The sequence below is a fragment of the Aquarana catesbeiana genome, linkage group LG02, assembly GCF_042186555.1.
Source record: "Aquarana catesbeiana isolate 2022-GZ linkage group LG02, ASM4218655v1, whole genome shotgun sequence".
Lineage (NCBI taxonomy): Eukaryota > Metazoa > Chordata > Amphibia > Anura > Ranidae > Aquarana > Aquarana catesbeiana.
In genome coordinates, this window is record NC_133325.1 from 88,710,130 (window position 1) to 88,724,392 (window position 14,263).

Below are 14,263 nucleotides of genomic sequence, written 5' to 3' on the forward strand. Positions count from 1 at the left end.
AACCCAACAATATAAGACCCCACCAGTAACAATAGACTCTACTTTGCAAAGCTAGACCCTCCACAACAACAGATCCACCTCAGCAACATTAGAGCTCTGATGCCCCGTACACACGGTCGGACATTGATCGGACATTCCGACAACAAAATCCATGTTTTTTTTCCAACAGATGTTGGCTCAAACTTGTCTTGCATACACATGGTAACACAAAGTTGTCGGAAAATCCGATCATTCTGAACGCGGTGACGTAAAACACGTACGTCGGGACTATAAACGGGGCAGTAGCCAATAGCTTTCATCTCTTTATTCTGAGCATGCGTGGCACTTTGTGCGTCGGATTTGTGTACACACGATCGGAAATTCAGACAACGGATTTTGTTGTCGGAAAATTTTATAGCAAGCACTCAAACTTTGTGTGTCAGAAAATCCGATGGAAAATGTGTGATGGAGCCCACACACGGTCGGAATTTCCACGACGAGGTCCTATCACACATTTTCCGTCGGAAAATCCGACCGTGTGTACGGGGCATAAGCGTTTGTATGCGTGACTTGCGCATTTTTGTACAGCTTTTTTTTATTATTAGCCAGTAGAGAAAACTGCTATCTGTTGTATCATTTGTTGTTAGGTATTTCAGTGCTTTGAGCTTTTCCTTTAGCTTTTATTTCTTCTTTTTTTATTATTATTAATTTTTTTTTTCGTTAGGGTAAGGGGTTAGAGTTAGCCTCGGTTCACACTGGGACGACTTGTCAGACGACCTAGTCGCCTGACAAGTAGCGTCCCGTTCTCTGCAATGGAACCGTTCTAATCGGAGCAACGCAAGTCGCTCCGACTTAGAAAAAGGTTCCTGTACGACTTTGGGGGCGACTTGCATTGACTTCTATCCAGAAGTCGTTTTGCAAGTCGCCGCTGAGTGGTGTCCTGGGTCGCCTGAGGCAGTCGCGCTGTAAGCCGTGCTGCCTCAGTGTGAACCGACCCTTAGAGTTAGGTTAGGGTTAGTTTTATTTATTTATTTTTTGTTAGGATTAGGGTGTTATTACTACTACTACTACTACTACTACTTCTACTAATACTAAGAATAATAATAATAAACTAATACATAAATGTAAAATAAATACACAAACAAGTAAAAATTATCATAAATAATAAATAAATTAAATATATGAATTCCAAGTAATAATAAAGAAATAATTACCCCTAACCTTAAAGCGGGGGGTCCACCTAAACCGCCAAAAAAAAAAATATTAAAAGCCAGCAGCTACAAATACTGCAGCTGCTGACTTTTAATACATGGCCACTTACCTGTCCCAGGGTCCAGCGATGTCGGCAGGGGACGCCGAGAACCCGCTCGGTTCTCGGCAGCTGCTGCCGCCATCTTGGGTGTGGGAATCAGGAAGTGAAGCGTTGCAGCTTCACTTCCCGGTTCCCTACTGCGCATGCGCGAGTCGCGCTGCGCGTCCCAAGTGGTCCCCGCTCTCTCCTGGGAGCTGCGTGTTTCCCAGGAGACAGCGCGGAGGGACAGGAAGAGGCATAGACTCCCATGGGAGTCTATGCCGGAAGTGGGTGCAAATACCTGTCTTAGACAGGTATCTGCACCCCCCTCCCCCCTGAAAGGTGCCAAATGTGAAACCGGAGGGGGGGAGGGTTCCGAAAAGCGGAAGTTCCATTTTTGTGTGGAACTCCGCTTTAAAGGGGTTGTAAAGGTTCATTTTTAGTTTTTTTTAAAATAACAAACATGTCATACTTACCTCCACTGTGCAGCTCATTTTGCACAGAGTGGCCCCGATTCTCTTCTTCTGGGGTCCCTCAGCGGCTCTCGCGGCTCCTCCCCGTATCAGATAACCCCCTAAGAGAAGCGCTCTCTCCCGGGGGGGTTACCTTGTGGGCGCGCTACCGTCTCATACACTCTGTGTCTATAGACACAGAGTGTATGTCTCGGTCCCGCCCCTCCAGCGGCCATGTCATTTAATTGACAGCAGCAGGAGCCAATGGCTGCACTGCTATCAATCTATCCAATCAACGCTGAGACCCCGTGGAGAAGAGGACTCCGGGAACGAGCCAAGCAGGTAAACGGGCTTAGGTAAGTAAAACGGGGGGGCTGGGGGGCCCGTCATTGCCAGGTGTTTTTTCACCTTAATGCATAGGATGCATTAAGATGAAAAGACACGAACCTTTACAACCCCTTTAACACTATTCTGTACTACTTCTCCTGGATCTCTCTGCTGCCTTTGACACAGTGGACCACCCCCTCCTCCTCAAAAAACTCCACTCCTTTGGTCTCCGTGATTGTACTCTTCGCTGGTTCTCATCCTACCTATCCCACTGCTCCTTCAGTGTCACTTACACCTTTACTTCCTCCTCTCCTCTTCCTTTTTCCGTTGGGGTCCCCCAAGGTTCTGTTCTTGGACCTCTCCTTTTCTCAATCTACACCACCTCCTTGGGTCAGTTGATTGCCTCCCATGGCTTTAAATATCATCTCTACGCTGATGACACCCAAATCTATCTCTCCACCCCCCAGCTCTCTCCATCTGTCTCCTCACGCATTACCAACTTACTAGCAGACATATCAGCCTGGATGTCACATCACTTCCTCAAACTCAACCTATCCAAAAACGAGCTCATGATATTTCCTCCCTCAGGTGCCACTTCCCCTGATTTCCCTGTCATGATCAACGGCTCAACTATCAACCCATCTCCCCACGCCAAGGTCCTAGGTGTAATCCTGGACTCTGAACTAACCTTTCGACCCCACATTCTATCACTATCCAAAACTTGCCGCCTCAGTCTTCGCAACATCTCTAAGATACGCCCCTTCCCAACCAATGTCACCACAAAGCTTCTAATCCACTCCCTGGTCATCTCCCGCCTCGACTACTGCAACTCCCTCCTCATTGGTTTACCTCTAAATAGACTATCCCCACTTCAGTCCGTCATGAACGCTGCTGCCAGGCTCATCCACCACACAAACCGCTCAGCGTCTGCTATACCCCTCTGCCAATCCCTCCATTGGCTGCCACTCAGTCACCGAATTAAATTCAAGATACTAACTATAACTTACAAAGCCATCCACAACCTGGCCCCCAGCTACATCTCTAACCTAGTCTCAAAATACCAACCTAATCGTTCTCTTCGCTCCTCCCAAGACCACCTGCTCTCAAACTCCCTTGTCACCTCATCCCATGCTCGCCTTCAGGACTTCTCCAGAGCCTCCCTCATCCTCTGGAATGCTCTACCCCAATCCGTCCGATTTTCTCCTACTTTATCCACTTTCAGACGATCCCTGAAAACTCATCTCTTCAGAGAAGCCTATCTGGCCCCCACCTAACAACTGTACATTTATCTTCTCAATCAGCACATCACCCACAGTTATTACCTCTTGTATCTCCTGACCTTCCCTCTTAGATTGTAAGCTCTAAGGAGCAGGGCCCTCTGATTCCTACTGTATCAAATTGTATTGTATTTGTACTGTCTACCCTCAAGTTGTAAAGCGCTACGTAAACTGTTGGCGCTATATAAATACTGTATAATAATAATAACCCCTAACCCTAAAAAAAAATAAAAAATAATAAATAACTAAACACCCTAACACTAAATAAATAATAATAATTATTATTATTTTTTTTTTTTTTGTTCGGGTTTGGGTGTTTATTTATTATTATTAATAATAATAATTAATATAATATGTTTACGGTTAGGGGTTACCGTATTTATCGGCGTATAACACACACTTTTTTCCCCTTAAAATCAGGGGAAAACCGTGGGTGCGTGTTATACTCCAATCCCCGCCGATCTCCGCTGATTGTGAGCGGAGCAGAGCGAGCGCCACCGACATACACAAAGCCGAGTGTACTCGGCTAGTCTCGGCTCCTCTCGCAGTCCCGCCCCTATGATGGACATAACACAGGTCCAATGGCGGGACTGGGCGTGACTGTGAGCGGAGCGAGCACCGCCGCAATACACAAAGCCGAGTGCACTCGGCTAGTCTCGGCTCCGCTTACAGTCACGCCCGGTCCCGCCATTGGACCTGTGTTATGTCCATCATAGGGGCGGGACTGCGAGAGGAGCCGAGACTAGCAGAGTACACTCGGCTTTGTGTATGTCGGCGGTGCTCGCTCCGCTCAGCGGAGATTGGAGCCAATTTTAAATTCCTGCAATAAGGCTGCAAAGAGACACTGGGCTGCAAAGACACTGGGCAAGGCTGCAGATGGACACTGGGCAAGGCTGCATTGATGGGCATTTAAATGTAATTTTTTTTTCCGTAAACTTCCCTCCTAAAAGTTTTTTTCCTTAAAATTCCCTCCTAAACTTGGGGTGCGTGTTATACGCCGGCGCATGTTATACGCCAATAAATACGGTAATTAAATTTATTTATGTATTATTACATATTATTAATTTATTTTATTTATGATGATTTTTAGTTATTTGTGTAACTTATTTGACATTTATTTGTTCATATGTTATTACTACTTAATTTTTATGCATTTTTTCATTTGAGCAAAAAATCACACAAAAACGTGCGACAAAACGCGCAAATGTGCACAAAAACTGGCTTCCATTCATTCCTATGAGAAAAAAAATGGGCAGAAAATACAAAAAAAAAAATCTGACCGATTCAAGTTATAAAAAAAGATCCAGAACTTTTTTGACTTTTTTCTTCTCCATCGTTTTTTGGGGCTTCAAGCTGTGAATGGGGCCTGACTTGCTGCAGCTTCTAATGCACATTGTGAGAGGAAGCCATTTCAGTCCAGGAGAGGAGCCGGTACAACTGTGCAAGACTGGAGGGAAGACCGGAGGTCAGATTTAAGTGGTTGAAAAAGCATCTAAAACCAACATTTTTTCTAGTTGTGGCTGGAGTGTGTGCAGGTTGGGTATTGCTGTGTCCCCACTTAGAGGATTCACCTGTTCTGTTTATCCTGGTGACCATCCGCTCAGAAAGTGATGGAAATCCAAAATGTAACAGTTGCCACCGAAACAGGACCAGAGAGGAAATCCTACAACGGGGACATGTTTTGGTGACTGTCAAATTTCCTAACTTTGAAAAGATTTCCTCTTACTTCCTGTTGTGTCTCTGAGACAGGAAGTGAAGGCAAATCTCCCCAAGGGGACACATCATTTACACACAAACATATATATTTTCCTGGAACCGTTTGTAATGTATGTGGAATGATGGGGGTCTCTTCTCATACAGTACATGTGTAGAAATGGATGTTTCAGGTTACCGAACTCTAATCATATTTAACCCTGTGAAGTCAGAAGATCTGTGACCTATAGATAATATCAATGAGGTCATCTGTGCGCTCAGTGCTGGGAAGGATCCAGAATAATTGTTCTTACATTGCACAATTCCAGTATAAAATTTAGTATCTGTAATGAAATTGTTTGGCACCATCAGATCTCCTAGGGGGGGAGCAACAATCTGCTGCAATGATAAGGAAATGGATTTTTTTTTCTGATTATACATTTTCCTTGTGCAAATTGTCCCTTTATTGAGATAAATAAAAGAGAGAGGGATGGGGGGAGGAAGGGAGGGAAGAGAAAGAGAGAAGGGAAAGGAGAGTGAGGAATAGAGAGAGAGAGGGGGAAGAGGAAAGAAAGGGGAGGGGGGAGAGAAAGAAGGGTGAGAGAAAGGGGGGGATGGATGGGGGGGGTGGAAGAAAGAAGGGAGTAAAGAAAGAGAGAGAGAGAGATTGGGGGAGAAGAAGGGAGGAAAGAGAAGGAGAGAGAGATGGCGAGAGGAAGGGAGGAAAGAGAGAGGGAAGGGAGGAGAGGAGGGAGGAAAGGAGGGAGGGGAGTAGAGAGAGGGGGGGGGAGAAAGAGAGAAAGAAAGAGAAGAGGAAGGAAAGGAGGGAGGGGGATAGGGAGAGAGAGAGAGAGCGTGGGGGGGGAGGGGGGAGAAAAAGAGGTAGGCAGGAGAGGGGGAGAAAGAGAAGGAAAGAGAGGAGGAAGGAAATAAGGAAGGGGGATAAAGAGGGAGAGAGGGGAATAGAGAGAAAGGGGGGAAGAGGAAGGGAGGAAAGAGAGAGGGAAGGAAGGAGAAAGAGAGAAGGGGAGGAAAGGAGAGAGGGAAGGGAGGAGACGAGGGAGCTGGGTAGAGAGAGAGAGAGAGAGGGGGGGGGATAAAGAGAAGAGGAAGGAAAGGAGGGAGGGGGATAGAGAGGGGGGTGGAGAAAAAGAGGTAGGAAGGAGAGGGGGAGAAAGAGAGAGGGATGGCGGAGAGAGAGAGAGATGGGGGGAAGGAAAGAGAGGAAGGAAATGAGGGGGGTAATGGAGAGAGAGGGGGGGGGGGGGAAGGGAGAAAAGAGAGAGGGAAGGAAGGAGAAAGAGAGAAGGGAGGAAAGGAGAGAGGGGGACAGAGGGAAGGGGAGAAGGAGAGTGATGGATAGAGAGACAGGAGGAAAGAGTGAGGGGGGGAGAGAGAATGAGAGAGAGGGGGGATGGGGAAGAGGAAGGGGGGAAAGAAAGAGAGGAGGGGGAAAGAAGGGGGGTAGAGAGATAGAGAGAGATAGCGAGAGAAAGGGAGGAAAGGGAAAGAAAGAAGGGAGGAAAGGAGAGAAAGAGCGAGGATGGGGGAGAGAAAGCGAGGAATGAAAAAGAGAAGGAAAGAGAGGAGGGATAGAGAGAGAGAGGGGAAGGATGGAGAGAGAGAGGGAAGGAAAGAGAAAAATAGAAGGGAGGAAAGGAAAGGGGGGATAGAGAGAGAGAGACAGATAGAGGGGGCAGGGAAAGAAGGGAGGAGGCAGAGAAAGAAGGGAGGAGGCAGAGAAAGAGATAGAGAGAGAAGTGGGGGAAAAGAGAGAGAGACAGAAGTAGAGAGAAGGGAGGGAAGGGGAGAGGAGATGGGCGAGAGAGAGAGGAAGGATGTAGAGAGAGAGAGATGGAGGAGAAGAAGGAAGGAAAGAGAAAAAGAGGAGGGAGGTACAGAGAGAGAGAGAGAGGGGATGGGGAAAAAGAAGGGAGGAAAGGAGAGAGAGAGCGAGGATGGGGGAGAGAAAGGGACGAATGAAAGAGAGAAGGAAAGAGAGGAGGGAGGAAAGGAGGGGGGATAGAGAGAGAGATAGCGAGAGAAAGGGATGGGGGAGAGAAAGGGAGGAAAGGGAAAGAAAGAAGGTAGGAAAGGAGAGAGAGAGAGAGCGAGGATGGGGGAGAGGAAGGGATGTTGGGGGGGGGGGGGTAACTGAAACAGGGGAGGGAAAGAAAGGGAACAGTAAAGAGTGGGGGTGAGGGAGCAAGATAGAGGGAAAGATGGTGTCTCATATTTTATTTTGTTGCATTTCCCATCCCCCCCCCCCCAGTACAGAGATTTTTATTATAGGGAAGTGACATTTGTCATCTCATCTGGGAATCTCATCACATTTCAGATCCCCGGCATCCTTCCACTCTGCCATAAAGTGACATCTAAGATTCAGTGCAGCAATGTCACTTAAAGGGGAAGCTCCCCGAGTTTGTATGACATCCGTCTTCCCTTCCAGTGTGCCGACTTCTGAACACAGTTCTGACTTCTTAGTGTTCTTCCTTCCTTGTCAGTCATGTAGAAAAAGTTTTTCAAAAGTTTGATTTCTTGTTGCCTGTAGCAACCAATCAGTCTGTGATATCAGATCTGAACTGTCGCCTTGCACATGGTTGTCACACATCATAATGGTTGTAGTTGTCAGATCAGCAGCAGTTCATGGCGGGGGAAGCGGGCCGCGCCTGCTGAGTCGAGGTCCTGGAGTTCATGGTGCCGGTCGGGGTGGGAGGGGTGATGATTATATCTGGAACCTTCAGGTGTTAAGAGGACGTCTCTTCACCTCTGTGACCGATCTGAAGACCTGCAGACAGGAGACCAGCACAGAGATCACTAGGGGGTCCATCACTTCTATCATGGATACCATTTATTACATTGTCTATAACACGCCACCAATCTCACCATACAATCTCTGTACAATCAACTTTACATTTACAAAAACTATAATATGAGGACCTACCTGATCTATACATTTAATATGTATCCAACCACACAGGTCCTTCCACCACATAGCTGTTATTTTTAAATCTGACCTCCGGCCTCCCCTCCAGTCTTGCACAGTTTTACCGGATCCTCTCTGGTACTGAAATGGCTTACTCTGATTTCACTGCACACTGTGAGCTTCTCACAATGTGCATTAGAAGCTGCAGCAAGTCAAATAGAGCCTGCCTCATTTCCTGGCTGGAGGACATTCAACATCATCTAGCGCTTTCCTCCCTAGCCTGACTGTCCTTGGCCTGCCCCTTTTCTTCATTTGATTAGACTTCTTTCAATCATGGAGGCTCAGCATCACATATGGGTGATAACATGCAAATGCAATCTGCCTAGGACCAGCCACTCCCCAGACTGACACCCCCCCCCCCCCGTCAAGTCATTTTGATATTTGCATAACTCCTCCCACTGCTTGAATGGGGCTGAGGGCTAATGGCCCCTCCCACCAGCTATGATCTCCCTGCAATGTCTTTATCCGGTGTCTTGTCGAGAAAGTTCCCCCGGCGGATCGCGGCATCGCACCGATTAGGCCGGTGACATTGACGTCAATTGCCCCCGACTTGACATATCAGATCGCTCCAGTGTGAACCAGGGCTAAAGGATGAGAGCGAAAATAATTTTTTTTTTTTTTTATTTCAGGCAAGAAAAAAAGATTTGATGGTGAGTACAGAAGGTAATAGCAAATCTAAAATGTTGCAATTGTCAGCAGAACAAAAAGTGAGAGGAAATCTGGGGACACCTGTCTCATGCCGCGTACACACAGTCGGACTTGCCAACGGGACAAGCTCCGTCGGCAAAAATTTAGAGCATGTTCTCTATCTAAGTCTGTCGGAAATGCCGACAGAGAAAGTCCGATGGGGCATACACACGGTCGGATTATCCGACCAAAAGCTCCCATCTGACTTTTTCTGTCGGAAATTCCGACCGTGTGTGCGCGGCATTAGGCTGGGTTCACACGATTGCGAATTGGATGCAGGTTTCCCCGCATCCAATTCACATGTCAGGAGATTATGACCGGCTCTATGGAGTGGATCCGGTGTGAATCGCACAGGAGTCCATTTCAGGTCCAAATTCAGCCAAAAATGTGGACTGAAATCGGACCTGAAACGGTGAATGAGGACACACCGGACCCCTGCTGTGAGCCGCTCCATGCTGCGGTGTGAACCCAGCCTAAGAGGGGGATTCCCTCACTTTGGAGATTTCCTGTCACTTCCTGTTGTGTCTCTGGGACAGGAAGTACAACCGTGGCCAAAAGTTTTGAGAATGACACAAATATTCATTTTCACTAAATCTGCTGCTTCAGTGTTTTTAGATCTTTTTGTCAAATGTTATTATGGTATACTGAAGTATAATTACAAGCATTTCATATGCGGCAAAGGCTTTTATTGACAATCACAAGTTCAATATTTGCAGTGTTGACCCTTCTTTTTCAAGACCTCTACAATTCTCCCTGGCATGCTGTCAATCAACTTCTGGGACACATCCTGACTGATGGCGGCCCATTCTTGCATAATCAATGCTTGGGAGTTTGCCAGAATTTATGGGGGTTTTTTTTGTTCACCTGCCTCCTGAGGATTGATCACACGTTCTCAGTGGGATTAAAGTCTGGGGAGTTTCCTTGACCCAAAATTTCGATGTTTTGTTCCCCAAGCCACTTAGTTATCACTTTTGCCTTATGGCAAGGTGCTCCATCATGCTGGAAAAGGCATTGTTCCTCAAACTGTTCTTGGATGGTTGGGAGAAGTTTCTCTCGGAGGATGTTTTTTTACCATTCTTTATTCATGGCTGTGTTCAAAATTCCTTGGCTGAGAACCCCACACATGAATGGTCTCAGGAGGCTTTACTGTTGGTATGACACAGGACTGATGGTAGGGTTCACCTTTTCTTCTCCGGACAAGGTTTTTCCCGGATGCCCCAAACAATCGGAAAGGGGATTCATCGGAGAAAATGACTTTACCCCAGTCGTCAGCAGTCCTATCCCTGGACCTTTAGCAGAATATCAGTCTGTCCCTGATGTTTTTCCTGGAGAGAAGCGTCTTCTTTGTTGCCCTTCTTGACACCAGGTCATCCTCCAAAAGTCTTCTCCTCGCTGTGCGTCTAGATGGATTCACACCTGTTTCCTTCCTGAGCAAGCTCTGTACTGGTGGTGTCCCGATCCCGCAGCTGACTCAACTGTAGGAGACAGCCCTGGCGCTTGCTGGACTTTATTGGGTGCCCTGAAGCCTTCTTCACAAATGCAGTGGAGATGTTTATTATGGGATTAAAGTGATACTAAAGACAATTTTTTTTTTGTTTAACCCCTAGGCTCCAAGCGCATACAAATATGCGACCTCTCTACGGCTAGGGTCGTGGCGCCAAGGGGCCACATATATGTGTGCATTAGTGATGATAGAGCTGTGCCAAGAGCGTGCGCCCCTGGCACAGCGACCAGCAGTTCACAAAAAGCTACTGATTGCTTCTTAGTATCGGGAGTTTTCCAATCTTGTGACCACGTGAAAGCCAATCACGGTGGCCACATGGCCACAAGCCCCGCCCTGCCTCCTGGAACACCTTAAAGGGCCAACTGGAACTGGTGTAAAGGGGTTAAAAATAACAAACATGTCATACTTACCTGCTCTGTGTAATGGTTTTGCACAGAACAGCCCCGATCCTCCTCTTATCGGGTCACTCGCCAGTGCTTCTGGCCCCTCCCTCCTGCTGAGTGCTCCCACAGTAAGCAGCTTGCAATGGGGGCACCCGAGCCGAGCCGCTGCTCTGTGAGTGCATTCAGACATGGGGCTGCGGCCTGGCCCCGCCCCCCTCTCCTCATTGGCTCGTTCACTTTGACAGCAGTAGGAACCAATGGCGCTCTGCTGCTCTCAGCCAAAGAGACAGCCGAGCCTCTTGTGCAACATCGCTGCAATGAGATGCGGCTCAGGTAGGGTTGCCACCTGTCCGGGATTCACCTGGACAGTCGAGGTTTTGGATCATGTGTCCGGGTTTCAGGTAGACTAAAAAACCCGGACACATTATTCAGCCCAGGCTGTGGCTCCCCAAGTAACCAAGAAAGTCACACACAAATCTGTTGGCATCCATGAACTGCGGGCGGCTGTCTGGGGGGCAGGTTCGGCATCACTGGGATGCAGGGTAATGATGTCACCAAGAGCAATTTGGCCACACCCACAAATTGCTGCAGTACGCTATGCACACAGCATTACTACTCTCTCCTTGGGGCACCCAAAGGTGTCCCAGGCCGCCAAAGTGTTCGGGTTTGGCTTTGAAGAAAAGGTGGCAACCCTAGGCTCAGGTAAGTATAATGCCCCGTACACACGATCAGAATTTCCATCAAAAAAAGTGTAATGGGAGCTTTTGGTCGGATATTCCGACCGTGGTGTATGCTCCATCCAACTTTTTTTGTCTGAATTTCCACCAGCAAAAGATTGAGAGCTGGTTCTATATTTTTCCGATGGAAAAAGTTCTTGGCGGAAATTCCGTTCGTTTGTATGCATTCCCGACGCGCAAAAAACCACGCATGCTCGGAAACAATTCGACGCATGCTCGGAAGCATCGAACGTCATTTTCTCAGCTCGTCGTAGTGTTGTACGTCACCTCGTTCTTGACGGTCGAAAGTTCAGAGAACTTTTGTGTGACCCGTGTGTATGCAAGGCAAGCTTGAGCGGAATTCCGTCGGAAAAACCATCCAAGATTTTTCCGACGGACATTCCGCTCGTGTATACGGGGCCATTAGGCTCCGTTCACATCTAGGCGTTGTTATCTTACAGGTGTTTTTTGGGTGTTTTTTTTTATGTCGTTTTTGCAGCATTTTTGTACAGGCGTTTTGAAGTTCCAAGGTCACCAATGTAAAAGCAGTAAAACGCCTGTGGTCTGCCAAAAAATAGGAAGCTCATGTACTGTTCTGAGTGACGGGCGTTTTGCTTTAGGCGACAGACAGGGGCCATTGAAATGAATGGGATTTGTCTTGTTGGGCGTTTTTAGGGCGAGGCTTATGCCGCGTACACACGAGCGGACTTTCCAGTGGACTAGGTCCGATAGAATTAGTCCGGCGGATAATCCGATAGTGTGTGGGCTAGTCCGATAGCTTTAAGGGATAAAAATCAGACAGACCTAGAAATAGAACATGTTTCAAATCTGTCTGACGGACTCAAAGTCCGACGGACTAAAATTGGGAAAACTGTTCGTCTGTGTGCTGATCCGACGGACCAAATACGACGCAAGGGAAGCTATTGGCTACTGGCTATTGAACTTCCTTTTTTAGTCCCGATTACGTCATCGACGTATTACGGTCGGAAAGACCGTTGGACCTAGTCTGCCGGAAAGTCTGCTTGTGTGTACGCGGCATTAGAACAGAAAAACGCCCAAAAAAACGCCTTGCACTTCATCTGATCCCTCTTCATAATATTCTGGAGTATATGCAAATTGCCATCAGACTTTGCGAAAATTAATATTTGCGTCATTCTCAAAACTTTTGGCCCAGCGGGACGAGACAGATAAAAAATAATTAAAAAAATAAACAAACACAGGGTATTAACCCTTCCCTACCCAGCCCTAAACAGAAAAGTTTTTCCCATCCATACAGTATATCGGGAGCGGCGGAGTCAGATCGCGGCCAATCAAAATGAGTCAAATCTGATCAACTTTCGCAGTTTTGTCTTACCTTTTAAACAGGACGCTCTCAGCCCCATGGTGTCATCAGTCCTCATAGTTCAGTCATGTCAAAAAAAAAAAAAAATAGCCGCCTGGTATTCTAAAAAGAGCGCAGTGTGAGCTCATATGACTTGCATCCGATCGCCTTTTTTTTTTTTTTTTTTGGGTGAAGCACGGATCTGTACCTGAGGAGGAAGAAGATGCAATGTGGCCGACACACGGTGAGATGCTTCGCTTTACACTCAGATCGGAACCCAGTAGGCGAGTCACACGATAGCAGCGCACGGTGACAGAAAACCGCCGGCTCTGCCGAAAATAAGATTACAACAACCAGCTAAAAAAAAAAAAAAAAAAAAAAAAACACAAACAGCTCTGTAACCGCTCGCGCTGCAGAGAGTTGCAAAACTTTTTTTCTTTTGCACGGCAAACTACAAAGTCTCCCGTTTCCTGTGAAGGCGAAGGGCAGCGCAAATAGAAAAAAAAAAAAGCGATCAGAGGGGAACACAGCAATTCAAATCATCTTTGTATTTGATTTATTGACATATGTTGTGTGTCGGAGATGAAAAATAAAATCAATTCTATAAATACTGGATTGATGAAACAAAAATAGAATTTTATTGTAACCTAGGTAACGACAGAATTTCGTTTTATTGATACATTAGTAACTGGTTCATCGCACTCAGAAAGTGACTATACAAATAACGCAATTCCCTGGGGGGGGGGGTCTGAGTTAATTTTATCTTCTTTATTTTATAAATATCATGTTGCTATATTGTTTTTCGAATGAAAGTGGACCTGACATTATACATACTGTACTGTATATGCTCAGTGATGTGCAGGGCCGGGACAAGGGGTGGGCAAGAGGGACAGCTGCCCTGGGCATTGTGGTATTGTGTGAGGTGGGGGGACCACAAGGAGATTTTGGGGGGGGGGGTTGCGTTAGGAGGAGGAATTAGGGGGGCAGCTGGGGAAATAATTTTTTTAGGAGGGGAAATTTGAGGGGAGTGGGGGGGTTTTAGGAGTGGTGATTCAGAGGGGTTTGGGATGTGAGGGGGGTGGGAGAAGGGGATTTGTGCTAGGAGGGATGATTGGGGGTGTTTGTGTTAAGAAGGGGAATGGGGGGATGTTTGTGCCAGGAGGGGGGATTTGGAATGGAGGGTGGGGAAAGAGAAAGTGTACTCGGAGGGGAAATTCAAGTGGTGGAGGATTTCTGCTAGGAGAGGTGATTTGTACTATGGGTGGGGGGTTGAGCTTAGGGGGTGTTCATGCAGATTAGTACCCATTTTTTTTGTTGGGGGGGGTATATGTGCTAGTAGGGATGATTGGGGGGGGGTGTTGTGCTAGGAGGGGGAATGGGGGGGATTTGTGCTAGTAGGGATGATTAAGGGGGGTGTTTTGCCTAGGAGAGGGATTTGGAGATTTGTAGTTTGGGGGGGGGGGGGGGGCAGAGAAAAATGGTACTCGGAATAGGAGAATTTTGAGAGGTGGAGGATTTGTGCTAGCACAGGCATTTTCTTTATTTGGGGGGGGGGGGGGAATTGTGCCTGGGGGGATTTAGGGGATGGAGAGGGCAAAGATTTGTACTGGGGGGAGATTTAACGGGGGGGGGGGCTGGGCAGAGGGGG